Here is a 12,166-nt window from a genome sequence, read left to right as displayed (position 1 = left end):
GTCTGGGACAGAGTAGGTGAGAGTTTTGCTAATTTAACCGCAGGAAAGAGTGAATAACACCGTGCCAGGTTGCACCATTGGTGTAAAACGCATTGGTCCTAAGTGCACCTAGTTTGATGAGCAGATGAATGTTGCATGGGGGCAGTGTTGCCATTCTGAGCAGGGAGAAACCACCGTGGGCACAAGCCATCATGTGCTGCCGCTGCGGGGGGAGGCTGACCTTTAACAGAGCTCCGCAGGATGGGTGGGCTTTGGCAAGGTCATTGCTAGAAAAGATGCTCTTCCCGAGGGGTCCACTGTGCTTGGGCACATTAGGGTGATGGTAGCCCAGGGGAGGCTCCCTTAGGACCGTGAAAGGGTGCTGGGCCTGCCGCAGTCCTCCAGCTGTTGATGATGATAGAGTTTGGAGGACTACAGCCCCAAACGGGAGTGGCTTTTGGTCTTGTGACTGCTTTGGCGTCAAGCTGCCCACTTTTGCCGAGATGCCAGATGCGGTGGGGGAGCGTGCGTGGGTGCAGCTCTCAAGGACTGTTCAGATTCCATATGCTGTGGCATTTGCCTCCTGATTTGTATGTCTGCTCGTCCTGCCACAGGCTTTGGTGGCTTCCGGGAGCGTGTGTGTGGCCAGGGAAGGGCGAAGCCCAAGGCTTTCTACTCTTGGCCACCTGTTTGGTGGTTCCTCTCTCTTTTGTCTTGCCTCATGTTCTTCCGCAATGTCCCAAGGAGATTTTTAGTGGCCATGTTCCTTGTTTGATGTTTCTAGATGGTAGACCCTGAATCATACCGACATGAATGAAACTTTGTGTTGGGTTGTATTGTCATGAATTTTTTTTTCCCTTTTATTTCTGATTTAAGGTAGTTGGCATGATGGAAAGTGCGCAGGTTTGGAGTTGGGCAGACTTTCTTCCAAAATGCAGCTTGCTCCATTTAAGAAAATCAGTTACCTTATTTGGGCTTCAGTTTTATTTTTTTGGAATATAGGAATGGGAGGTCTCATCGTGGAGAAAAGATGATGGATATAAAACACCCACCTTGGAGTTCCTGTCGTGGTTTGGCGGGAATGAACCTGACTAGTATTCATGAGGTGGTGGGTTTGATCCCTGGCCTTGCTCTGTGGGTTAAGGATCTGGTGAGCTGTGGCATAGGTTGCAGATGCAGCTTGGATCTGGGGTGGCTGTGGCTGTGGCCGGCAGCTGTAGCTCTGATTCAGCCCCTAGCCTGGGAACTTCCATATGCCATGGGCATGGCCCTCAAAAGACAAAAAACAAAAACAAACAAACAAACCCCCAAAAAACCACAAATTAAAAAAAAAAAACCCTCCAAAACAAACAAACAAACAAGAAAAACACCTAGCTTGTGTAATGCTTGGCACAGAATGGATCTCCAGTCCACACTCCTGTGGCCATTATTTGTCCTTCTGTGCATGGTGACATCTTTGTTTTAGAGTTAAGATTTATTGATGGTCCCTCTCGGGCAACGAGATAATGTTCTGAAGAGAAGCTTTTGAATCCAGAGGGATGGATTATCCCTGAAAGGAGCTCCCCAAAGCCTAACGTATTATGAAGCATCTTACGTGTAATCAATTACTCATTCCTTTCCGGAGGACACCTCTTGCAGTGACTGTTCTGCAACTGGGGCCTACATGTAAATGAGACGTTCTTTCTGAAGTAGAATCAGCGAGGAATTTTCAGGGCCTGCCAGAAAATTAGAAAGAAACGGAGACCCCACGGAGAGCTCGATCGCTTATGTCTTTGCAGTGTTCCGAGAGAAGAGGTCATTTTGAAAAGCAAAGACAGTTTTTAGCTCAAATTTTGCCTGTAGAGCTGTTAACATTCAGCTCATTTATAAATTCCTTTGTATTGTGATACTTTCAAAGAAGTTTGAGCTCACATTTTGCCTATAAAACTGTTTAAATTTAGCTTATTTATAAATTCCTTTGTATTGTGATGCTTTCAGAAAAGTCCAGTCAGCTCTCTTTTGAGTCACCGAACCAATATTCATTGAGCGGCTACTGTGCAAGAGGCTTCCCAGCTGGGTGCTGGGTGCTGGGGGGCTGTGACCTTCCAGGCTCAGTCTGTCCTTCCTGGGCTCTGAATGCAGGGGTTGGTGATGCTAAGACAGAGGGAACGATGCAGGCAGAAACAGCAGGTGCACGAAACCCAGGCTCAGTGGAACTGGAGCCGGAGGAACTGGGGAAAGAGGGGTGAGGGGAGCAGCGTGCGTAAGGACTGTATTAGGGAGAAAGTGTCGGTCAGCCTGGCTGGATGGATGCTGAGAGGAAACGCAGACACAGGAAAGACAGAGGCTGGATCCTAAAGGCCACTGGGTGCCGTACGTGGAGTCTGGACTTTATTTGGAAGGCAGGGGACGGTCCCTGAAGGGGTTCAGCCATTTCTTCTGCAGGCTCTTTCAGGAGCCTGGGAACTTCCCTGCCTTGCCCACCTCTCCCGTGCCCCCCCCCCCCCCCACTCCCCGCTAGATTTGGGCATCCCTGGAACCTGGAATGTGCATCTCATACCGTTGCTCGAAACCCTTAGTGGCTCCTATTTCCTACCGTATGAAGCCCAGACTCTGTGGCTGACATTTGGCCCCATTTGTCCACTGGCCCTACCTTGTTTTAGCTCCTCAGCATCTGGTAGTGACCCCGTGCTACTACGCCATTCCCCAAGGGTGCCTCGATGTGTCCAAACCCTGAGCCTCATGCAGAACGATCGGCACATCCGCTGCTCAAGGAACAGCCCACTGGAACTTTGCCTGCTGCCTCTCCCGGGCTCCCCCCAGCTGGCATCAGTTTCTCCCTCCTATGAGCTCCATACTTTGGATTCCTTCTCACACCTGTGTTATGCAGCAGTTACCTGTTTATTTATTTTTTATTTTTTTGTCTTTTGAGGGCCGCACCTGCGGCATATGGAAGTTCCCAGGCTATGGGTCGAATCGGAGCTGTAGCTGCCGGCCTACACCGCAGCAACACCAGATTCGAGCTGCATTTGCAACCTACCCCACAGCTCAGGGCAATGCTGGATCCTTAACCCACTGAGCAAGGCCAGGGATTGAACCTGCATCCTCATAGATGCTAGTCGGGTTTTTAACCTCCGGAGCCACAACAGGAACTCCCATGGCAGTTACCTATTCACCTCTGCCTCCCCTGCCTGGCATCCAGCAGTGGCTGTTGGATGAAGGTGGACTTGCCCGCCTGGTTGGGGACTTACCATGGAGGAGCATCAGTCCCTTGGCAACGTTTGCCTTGTTTCACGTGTCTAAGCTCTGGCAGGTTAGAGAGTTTCAGCCTTACCTCATCTTCCTTAAGCCACAGCTCCTCGAAGATGACTCCAGTGTTTCCGTGGTATCTCTGCCTCCCTCATCTGATGGGAGCAGATGAATAAGCTGCTTGGCTGTGTGTGAGAATTTTCAGCCTATCCTTATTAACAGAAAATTGAATTTTATGCAGCTTTGCTCCATCACAGGCTGCTCAGCAGAGGCAGATTCTTGCGTCCTGTGCCAGCCTCCCCCCGACCCCCCCTCCAAATGGCAGGGGCAGGACAGCCACAGACTAGTCACGGAAGGTTCCCGAGGACTCCTTGGGTTTGAGTCCTTCTTGTTAAGCACAAAGAACTCCTGCTCTTAACTTCTCAGTACATTGTCTCTTGTCTAGTCTCAACCCTGTCGGATATCCTTCTTGATAGGGAGGAGGTTTGTAAGGAGGCAGGAGGAAAAGGAGGTGGGAGTGATTGCCTGGGGAGGGCGGGGAAGGGAAGCTTGGCGCCTCATGTAAAACCAAGATCTGCAATGCAGATGGTTAAACACCAGATCTGCTTACTAGCTCAGCCCCTAAATCCCACGCTCTGCCCGCCTCTGTCTTCTATATCGACTAGCTCAGGGTGAAAATATCAATTTCGCTGTAGAGGTCTTTGAAGGAACCCGGGGAAGACAAGGTGAGGTTAAAACCAAGGGCTTAGCCTGCGGAACTGAAAGATCAGCTGTGTGTGTGTGTGTAGCAGAGGGACTGAGAGAGGGTCCCCATAAATACTTAGTAAGATCTTTTTAGGGCTGCATCCACAGCATATGGAGGTTCCTGGGCTAGGGGTCACATCGGAGCGGTAGCTGCCAGTCTGTACCACAGCCATAGCAACACCTGATGCAAGCTGCATCTGTCACCTGTGCCGTAGCTGCGGCCACACCGGATCCAAAGCCGAGGATCGAACCCGCATCCTCGGAGACACTCTGTCTGAGCCACTGAGCCCAGCAGGAACTCCTTAGTAAGATCTTGAGGTGGTAATACAGGTTTAGAGGGGTGAGAAATTTTTCAGCCACGAACCAGTCAGTTTGCAAGGAGTTCTTTGCTTACCAGCTGCTTTGCTGTGGAGCTGTGGGCTAAGGGAAGGTAGAAGCACAGCTTCTCTCAGGAAGTTTATTCCACCTGAGAATGCCAGGCTGCCACATGGCTGGAATAGCGACGATGCTGAGATTAGTGAATGAAGGGTGGCAGCATCAGTCAAGCTGAAGAGATAGCAGGTGTACAGAGCCAGGACAGCCGGCCCTATTTGTGTGTCCTGCCTGAAAATCGGCACGTGCATTACATGTGTGAGTATTTCCATTTGTGTATTTCTGGCTGGTGTAGCCAAAAGTTGCTGGGATAATTTCCAATCTTGAAATGACCAAGTTTCTAATATATATACATATATACATATATGGGTTTTTTTGGGTCTTTTTAGGGCCACACCCACGGCATGTGGAGGTTCCCAGGCTAGGGGTTGAATCGGAGCTGTAGCCACCAGCCTGTGCCACAGTCACAGCAACATGGTATCCAAGCTGCGTCTGCCACCTACACCACAGTTCATGGCAACACTGAATCTTTGACCCACTGAGCAGGGCCAGGGATCGAACCTGTGTCCTCATGGATACCAGTTGGGTTCATTAACCACTGAGCCAGGATGGGGATTCCCAAGTTTCTAGTCCTGAAGGCTCCCCTGGGGAGGTGGGTCTGAGCTGAACCTTGAATAGAAGGATGGTATTTTGAAGTGACCCTTGTCTGTCTGGTTGTTGAACGAAAATCGAATTCTTGGATTTTACATTTGGTCGCTTCTGGTAACTGGCAGTGGGTAGGAGGCTCCCCAGCCTCACTGCCAAGTGGTACGTTGTAGAGGAAGAGTCCAGATTCTGCCAGGTGTGCAGACATTTTTGAATATGTAGGTAGAACATCTGCCACTGAACCTGTTCTGTCTTTAGCTTCTTCAGCAAGCACCTTGCAGGAAGGATTCATCTGAGGCTGAGGCAGTTCTATTCTGTGCATTGGAGCAGACACCCTGCTAGTCTGATGGGGGGATAGAACCTTTGAAGGGAAGAGACACAGAAGCACAGGAGTGCTGGAAGCAGGGCTCTTCTCACTGAAGCTCTGGGCGCCTGCTCCAGGGATTCTTATGCCTCATCTTTTTTTTTTTTTTTTTTCCTTTTGGCCATGGCATGCAGAGATTCCCAGATCAGGGATTGAACCCCTGCCATAGCTGCAACCCGAGCAACAGGAATGACAAGGGAACCTTAACTCACCAAGCCACCAGGGAACTCAATTTTATGCCTCTTATGCGTCATATTATCCATCTTATGCCTCATCCTTAGGGTATTGGAGGCTGAGAAAATGTCTAGCCCATCACTTCCTTCATTTGTAAATTGCTTATTCCAACATCTTTATTGCTAATAAGCTCTCAGGTGCAGCTTTAGGTACCAATATTGAAATAATTTGAATTGCAGCCATGTCTGAAACTGGATTTCTGACTGGGACCCTTCAGATGCTATCTCATTCCTTCTGGAATGTGGATTCTGCATTTGGGCACTTTCATTGTTAAGAACAGTCCCTCCAGATACATGAGGTTGTTTATGCAACCTATCTTGTGTAAGTGCTCCAACAGATAGGATTCTGAGAATGGAGGGGGCAGAGTTCAGCAGTGGCTTGGAGCTGAAATTTGGGGGGAGAGGTGGAGAAATGGCAAGGAGAGGAAACGTTTCCTTCTCCCAGAACATTCCCTAAAAGCAGCACCTGTCACCATTCTTTAAAAGGTTATTACCTTTCAAAATCATGACATGACAGTTGCTATGTCTGTTAAAAAGAAATTAGTAGCAGCTGCAGGATAAGAGTGAGATCGTGGGCCGGTGGGAGATGTGAAGGGTGGCGTCTTTGTAGCTGCTGAAAAGTTCAAGGTGGGTGAGGGTTCGTTATTCCATCATAGTTTCACTCCTGGGTTTCAGGAAGGCAGTTCTCTCACTAAATGTGATCACACCTGTAGATGTGTATTAGGCAAGCGGTGGAAACCAATTCCACTGAGCTGTGTGGGTGTTTCGTGGGCAGGATGAAATCCTTTTACAAAGTGCTTTGTCATTTAGGAAGGTGATGCTACTACCATGCATGAAAAGTTCGGAACAATCCCTGCATCAGGTAACCAGAAGTTCTTCAATTCATAGCCATCACTAAGGATATATGTTCTTAACACATACAAATCCGCTGTTTATAGCTGTCACTAAGGGTGTGTGCTTTTAGCACTTCTAGATTCCTGACTGGTGATCACATGGGGGTGTGTTCTGTGGGGGAAACTTTCATGTTTTTAGGTTTGGCTGGCATTTCTGTTCTACTAGTGCAAAAAGAGCAGTTCAGGAGGAAAACCCGTGAAAACTACAAACTCTCTACATCACTACACAAGTAGAAAAACATCAGTGTAGTGCAGGACCCCACCATGGAGTATTCTCATGTAAGAAATAGCATCTTTTGTTACAACAATGAAAGTTAGCCTTGCCAAAGCAAGACCTCAAAAAATTGGTAGGTCACTCAAAAGTGTTTCTCTCCACGGAAATCTTTAGTAAAAGGCGAAAGATTTATGCGATCTGAAGAGAAACAAGAGTATGTCTTATGTTGGCCAAGCTCATTCCTTCAGTAACTGCAACTCCTATTACACTGATGGTGGCTCGTTGTCCCCATGAGCTACTTTCTGTCTCAAGTTTGTACAAGGAATTTTTAAGCAAACTTCTTATGGTTAGGAACAATGAGTTGAAAGAGATATAGTTTTTAAACTTGAAAGAACTCGTTGGACTCTATGCAGGGTACTATGGGTATGCAAATGAGGAGTCTGAGTCATCAACTGAGGTTCTGCAAATACTTTGCTATTCACAGCACCTCTGGAGCCACCATTAGGGGGCGTAGCAGAGGTCCCTGGAGACTGGGCTCTAAACCCTACAGCAACTGCAGTCTTTATTTATTGTATATTGTATCTTGGATTTTGAGTACAGTTCTGTTCCCTTCCTTTCCCTAACTCCCAGCACAATTAATACAGAACCTTAAAGAACTCCCTTGCTATCTCTTTCTACTCGCACCCATCCTGCTCTCCCCATCCCTAACCAGTGCAAGCCAGGGTTTTTGTTTTCCATCTCATTATTTTGTCATTTGAGGATGTTATATAAATGGAATTGCACAGTATGTAACCGTCTGAGACGGACTCCTCCTCCTTCCTCCACTCCTTCCCAGCATAATGCCCTCGAGATCTCAAAGTTGTGTGTGTCAGCAGTTTATTCCTTTTCTTTGCAAGGTCATTAGTTCCTGATAGGGATGGACTTTAGTTTGTGTAACCATTTGACCATCAAAGGACATTTCTATTGTTTCTAGTTTTTTGGCTTTTATAAATAAATCCGAGGTGAATGTTTGGGTATAGGTTTTCATGTGAACCTAAGTTTTATTTTCTCAGGATCGATACCCCAGGAGTTTGATTGGCTGTATGAACTGTTTTCCAAAACGGCTCTACCACTGGACATTCCCACCAACACCATATGAGATAATGCAGTTTCTCTGCATACTTGCCAGCATCTGGAATTATTAACATTTTAAGCTTCAGCTGTTTGGATAGGTGTATAGTGCTATCTCATCATGGTTTTAATTTGCATTTCCCTGATGGATAAAGGTGTTGAACTTATTTGCCGTCTCCATAGCCTCTTTGGTGAAATTCCATACATGTCTTTTGCCATTTTCTACTTGGATTGTTTATTTTTACTATTGAGTTCAGAGAGTTCTTTATATAGTCTAGTTACTATTCTTTGTCAGATAGATGGTTTGCAAATATTTCTTAGTAATTTGACTTTTCATCCTCTTATTATGGTCTTTTACAGAAATCCAGTTTATTTTTCTCTTAAGGGTTGTGCTTTTGGTGTCATATCTGAGTACTCTTGGCCTAGTTGTATTTTTTCCCAAAAGTTTCATAGTTTTGCTTGTTACATTTAAATCTATGATCCCCTTTGAGTTAATTTTATGTTAATTTAGGTAAAGGTGTATTATTATTTTGCTTATGGATGTCCAGTTGGCATTTAAAAAAGTCATAGGCTCTAGCACCCTTTGTTGAAAAGACTGTTCTTCCTCCATTGAATTGTTTGGCACCTTTGTCATAAATCAATTGGCCAAACTTGCATGGCTGTATTTCTGTGTTCTCATTTCTGTTCCATGGATCTGTGTATCTGTCTTTCCATTAGCACCACATTTTCTTGATGACTGAGAAGTCTTAAAATTGAGGAATCTAACTTTATTATTTTTTTCAAAAATACTTTAGCTCCTTTGCTTCCTTTGCCTTTCCAAATACATTTTAGAATAAGCTTTTCTATATCGACAAAATATTTTGCTGGGATTTTGATAGGAATTCTGTTGAACATAAGATCAGTTGATGTTTTAACTATGTTGAATTTTCCAGTCCATGAACACAATATAGCTTTAGATTTATTTACATCTTTTTTTCTTTATTTCATTAGTGTTTTGTTGTTAGCATACATATCCTATATATATATATCTTGTTAGATTTATACCTAAGTGGGTTTTTTTTTTGAGCAATTATAAATGGTTTTACATTTTAAATTTCAATTTCCACACGTTCATTTCTAGTGACTTTTATATATGTTGATCTTATAACCTATGACTTTTCTAGATTCCTTTATTCCTTATTGGAAGATTTTTTTGGAATAGATGTTGAGTTTTTCCTACATAGACAGTCATGTCGTCTGTAAATCAAGACAGTGTCATTTCTTCCTTTTCAGTCTATATAATCCTTACCTTTTTTTCTTATTGTACTGGCTAGGATTTCCAGTGTTACACTGAATGAGAATTACGAGAGTGAACATCCTGGGTTTTCCCCAGTCTTAACCATTTGGTATGAAGTTTCTGGAGGGGTTTTTGTAGATGTTCTTAATTGAGTTGAGGAAGTTTTCCTCTACTCCTAGTTTTTTGCGATTTATGTATGAGTATTGAATTTTGTCAGCTGTTTTTCCTGCATCAGTTGATATGATCATGCATTTTTTTCTTCTTTAATTAAGAGTATGTTAATATGTTGTTGGATTACTTTGATTTTTGAGTATTGAACCAGCTTGTATCCCTGGGATAAACTCCTCTTGATTGTGAGAATATATATATATATATATATATATATATAAGACTACAGTTTTTTCCCCCCTCTCTTTTTGAGTACTGTTTATGTCTGATTTTGATTGATTATATATGGTCGTGTATTTTTAATTTCACATTTTATGTATGTATTGCTAGATTTGTAAGATGAGCTGGGGGAGTTATTTCTCCTCTTTTCTCAAAGAGAGTATCTTTAGATGCTGGGTAGAATTCTGTGGTGAAACCACTTGAGAATGGAGATTTCTTTTTAAGGAGTTCAAAACTATGAATTAATTTGATGAATAAAATGGTATATTTTTATTGGGTGAATTTTGGTAGTTTGTGCTTTTTGAGGAATTAGGCCATTTTATCTAAGTTGTCAAATTTATGTATATAAAATTTTTCTTGGTATCACTTATTATCCCATAATGTCTTTGGAGGTTCTTGTGCTAGCCCCCTTTTAGTCTTTATTTTGGTAAGTTGGGTCATCTTCTCTTTTATTCTTTGTTGTCTAGAAATTTGTAAACTTATTGATTTTTACAAAGAATCAGCTTTTTGTTTCGTGGGCTTTTCCCTATTTTTCTGCATTTGATTTCATTGATTTCTTGGCTTTCTTTTTTAGGGTGGCACCTGTGGCATATGGAAGTTCCCAGGCTAGGGGTCAAATCTAAGCTATAGCTGCCGGCCTACACCACAGCCACAGCAACATGGTATCTGAGCTGTGTCTGTGACCTACACTGTAGCTCACAGCAATGCTGGATCCTTAACCCAATGAGCAAGGCCGGGGATGGAACCCATATCCTCATGAATCCTAGTCAGATTCGTCTCTGGTGAGCCATAACGGGGACTCCTGATATCATTGATTTCTGGTCTTTATTTACCCCTTCCTGCTTGGTCTGGGTGTATTTGGCTCCTCCTTTTCTAGTTTCTTGAGGTGGTAGCTTAGAGTTTTGAGGTGGTTACTCTGATGTAACTGTTTGTATTTTTCTTCAAGCAATACTTTAGCTACACATTTTTTTTTTTTTTTTTTTGTCTTTTTGCTATTTCTTGGGCCGCTCCCGCGGCATATGGAGGTTCCCAGGCTAGGGGTCGAATCGGAGCTGTAGCCACCGGCCTACGCCAGAGCCACAGCAACGCGGGATCCGAGCCGCGTCTGCAACCTACACCACAGCTCATGACAACGCCGGATCCTTAACCCACTGAGCAAGGGCAGGGACCGAATCCGCAACCTCATGGTTCCTAGTCGGATTCGTCAACCACTGCACCACGACGGGAACTCCCTTAGCTACACATTTTGATAAACTACATTTTCATTTTTTATTTGGTTCTACTTGTTTTTTAATTTTCCTCACGACTTCTTCTTGACTCGAGCATTATTTAGAGAAGTGTTTGGAGATTTTCCTCTTACCTTTCTGGTATTGACTTCTAGTTAGAATCCATCGCTGTCAGAGAATACACCGTGTATGAAGCAATTCTTTTACATTTGTTGGGATTTGTTTTATGGCCCAGGATATAGTCTATCTTAATGAATGTTCCATGAGAATTTGAAAAGAATATCTATTCTGATGTTTTCCAATGGCAGGTTCTATGAATGTTGATTAGGTCCTATTGGTTGGTAGTGGTAAGTTTTTTTGTATCCTTAATGATTTTCTGTCCAGTAGTTTTATCAATTGCTGAGAGAGAGGCGTTAAAAGTCTCCAACTATAGTTATGGATTTGTTTATTTTCTATCAATTCTATCAGTGTTTGCTTCATATATTGACAGCTCTGTTGTTTGGTGCATGCATGTTTTGCATTGTTATGTCTTCTTGGTGGGTTGACTCTTTTATCATTATTTAATGATCCTTTTTGACTTTGGTGATTTTCTTTCACTGAAATCTGCTCTATCAGATATTCATATAGTCACTGCTACTTTCTTTTGATTGATATCTGTAGGTATATCCTTTGTTAGCTTTTTATTTTCAAAATACCTATATTGTTATTTTGAAGTGAATTTCTTACAGACAGCATAGGATTGGATTGTGTCTTAAAAATCTATTCTGCCAATATCTGTCTGTCTTTGTTTGTTTGTTTTTTTTAGGGCCTCATATGATAGTTCCTAGACTAGGGGTCTAATCAGGGCTGCAGCTGCTGGCCATAGCCCCAGCCACGGGCACATAGGATCTACACCACAGCTCATGGCAAGGCCAAATCTGTAACCCACTGAGGGAGGCCAGGGATCAAACCCTCATCCTCATGGATACTAGTTGGGTTCATTACTACTAAGCCACAGCAGGAACTCCCAATGTCTTTCTATTAATTGGTATATTTAATTTGATTGGATTCAGATTCTTGAATCTGTAGGTTTATTCATTCTGCCCAATTTGGAAATTTTTTATCATTTCTTTTTTCCATCCCCACATTTTTCTTCTTTCTTTCTAGTATTCCAATGACATGAATGTTAGACCTTTTATAACTGTGCTACAGGTCCTGAGGCTCTGTTAATTTCTTCAGCCCATTTTTCTCTATTATTCAGATTGTATAATTTCTATTGACAGGTCTGTAAGTTCAGTGATTCTTTCCTATGTCATCTACCTCTGCTATTAAGCTCATCCAGTGAGTTATTTTATTTTGCTTATTTTTTTTCCCTCAGTCTGCTGCCTTCTTTCCATCTTTCAGAATCTTCTTATAATTTATTTTATAATTACATCCAGGGTTTTTAGCTCTCCTTAGTGGGAGGGTTATGGAAGAAATGTCTTTATTGTATCTTGCCTAAGAGATGCAATAAGAG

The 12,166-nt window shown here is 43.4% G+C and overlaps 1 protein-coding gene and 1 non-coding gene across 51 annotated transcripts in view; one reads left to right on the top strand and one right to left on the bottom strand.

Moving 5' to 3' along the window:
* The window catches only part of HHAT (hedgehog acyltransferase), a 322,109-nt gene that overhangs the window by 39,023 nt on the left and 270,920 nt on the right, over positions 1-12,166 (top strand). The gene's annotated exons all lie outside the window — the stretch shown is intronic.
* LOC146400224 (U5 spliceosomal RNA) lies at positions 6,775-6,890 on the bottom strand. Its single transcript, XR_014816933.1, has one exon. It is a non-coding gene; the product is annotated as a U5 spliceosomal RNA (small nuclear RNA).

This window comes from Sus scrofa, chromosome 9, assembly GCF_054392235.1.
Source record: "Sus scrofa isolate SSC_HxYL_T2T_F1_AM1 chromosome 9, Sscrofa_HxYL_maternal_Yorkshire_Landrace_v2.0, whole genome shotgun sequence".
In the NCBI taxonomy this organism is placed as follows: domain Eukaryota; kingdom Metazoa; phylum Chordata; class Mammalia; order Artiodactyla; family Suidae; genus Sus; species Sus scrofa.
The sequence above is the reverse complement of the archived record's forward strand: the minus strand, read 5'-3'. Positions and strand labels throughout refer to the sequence as shown.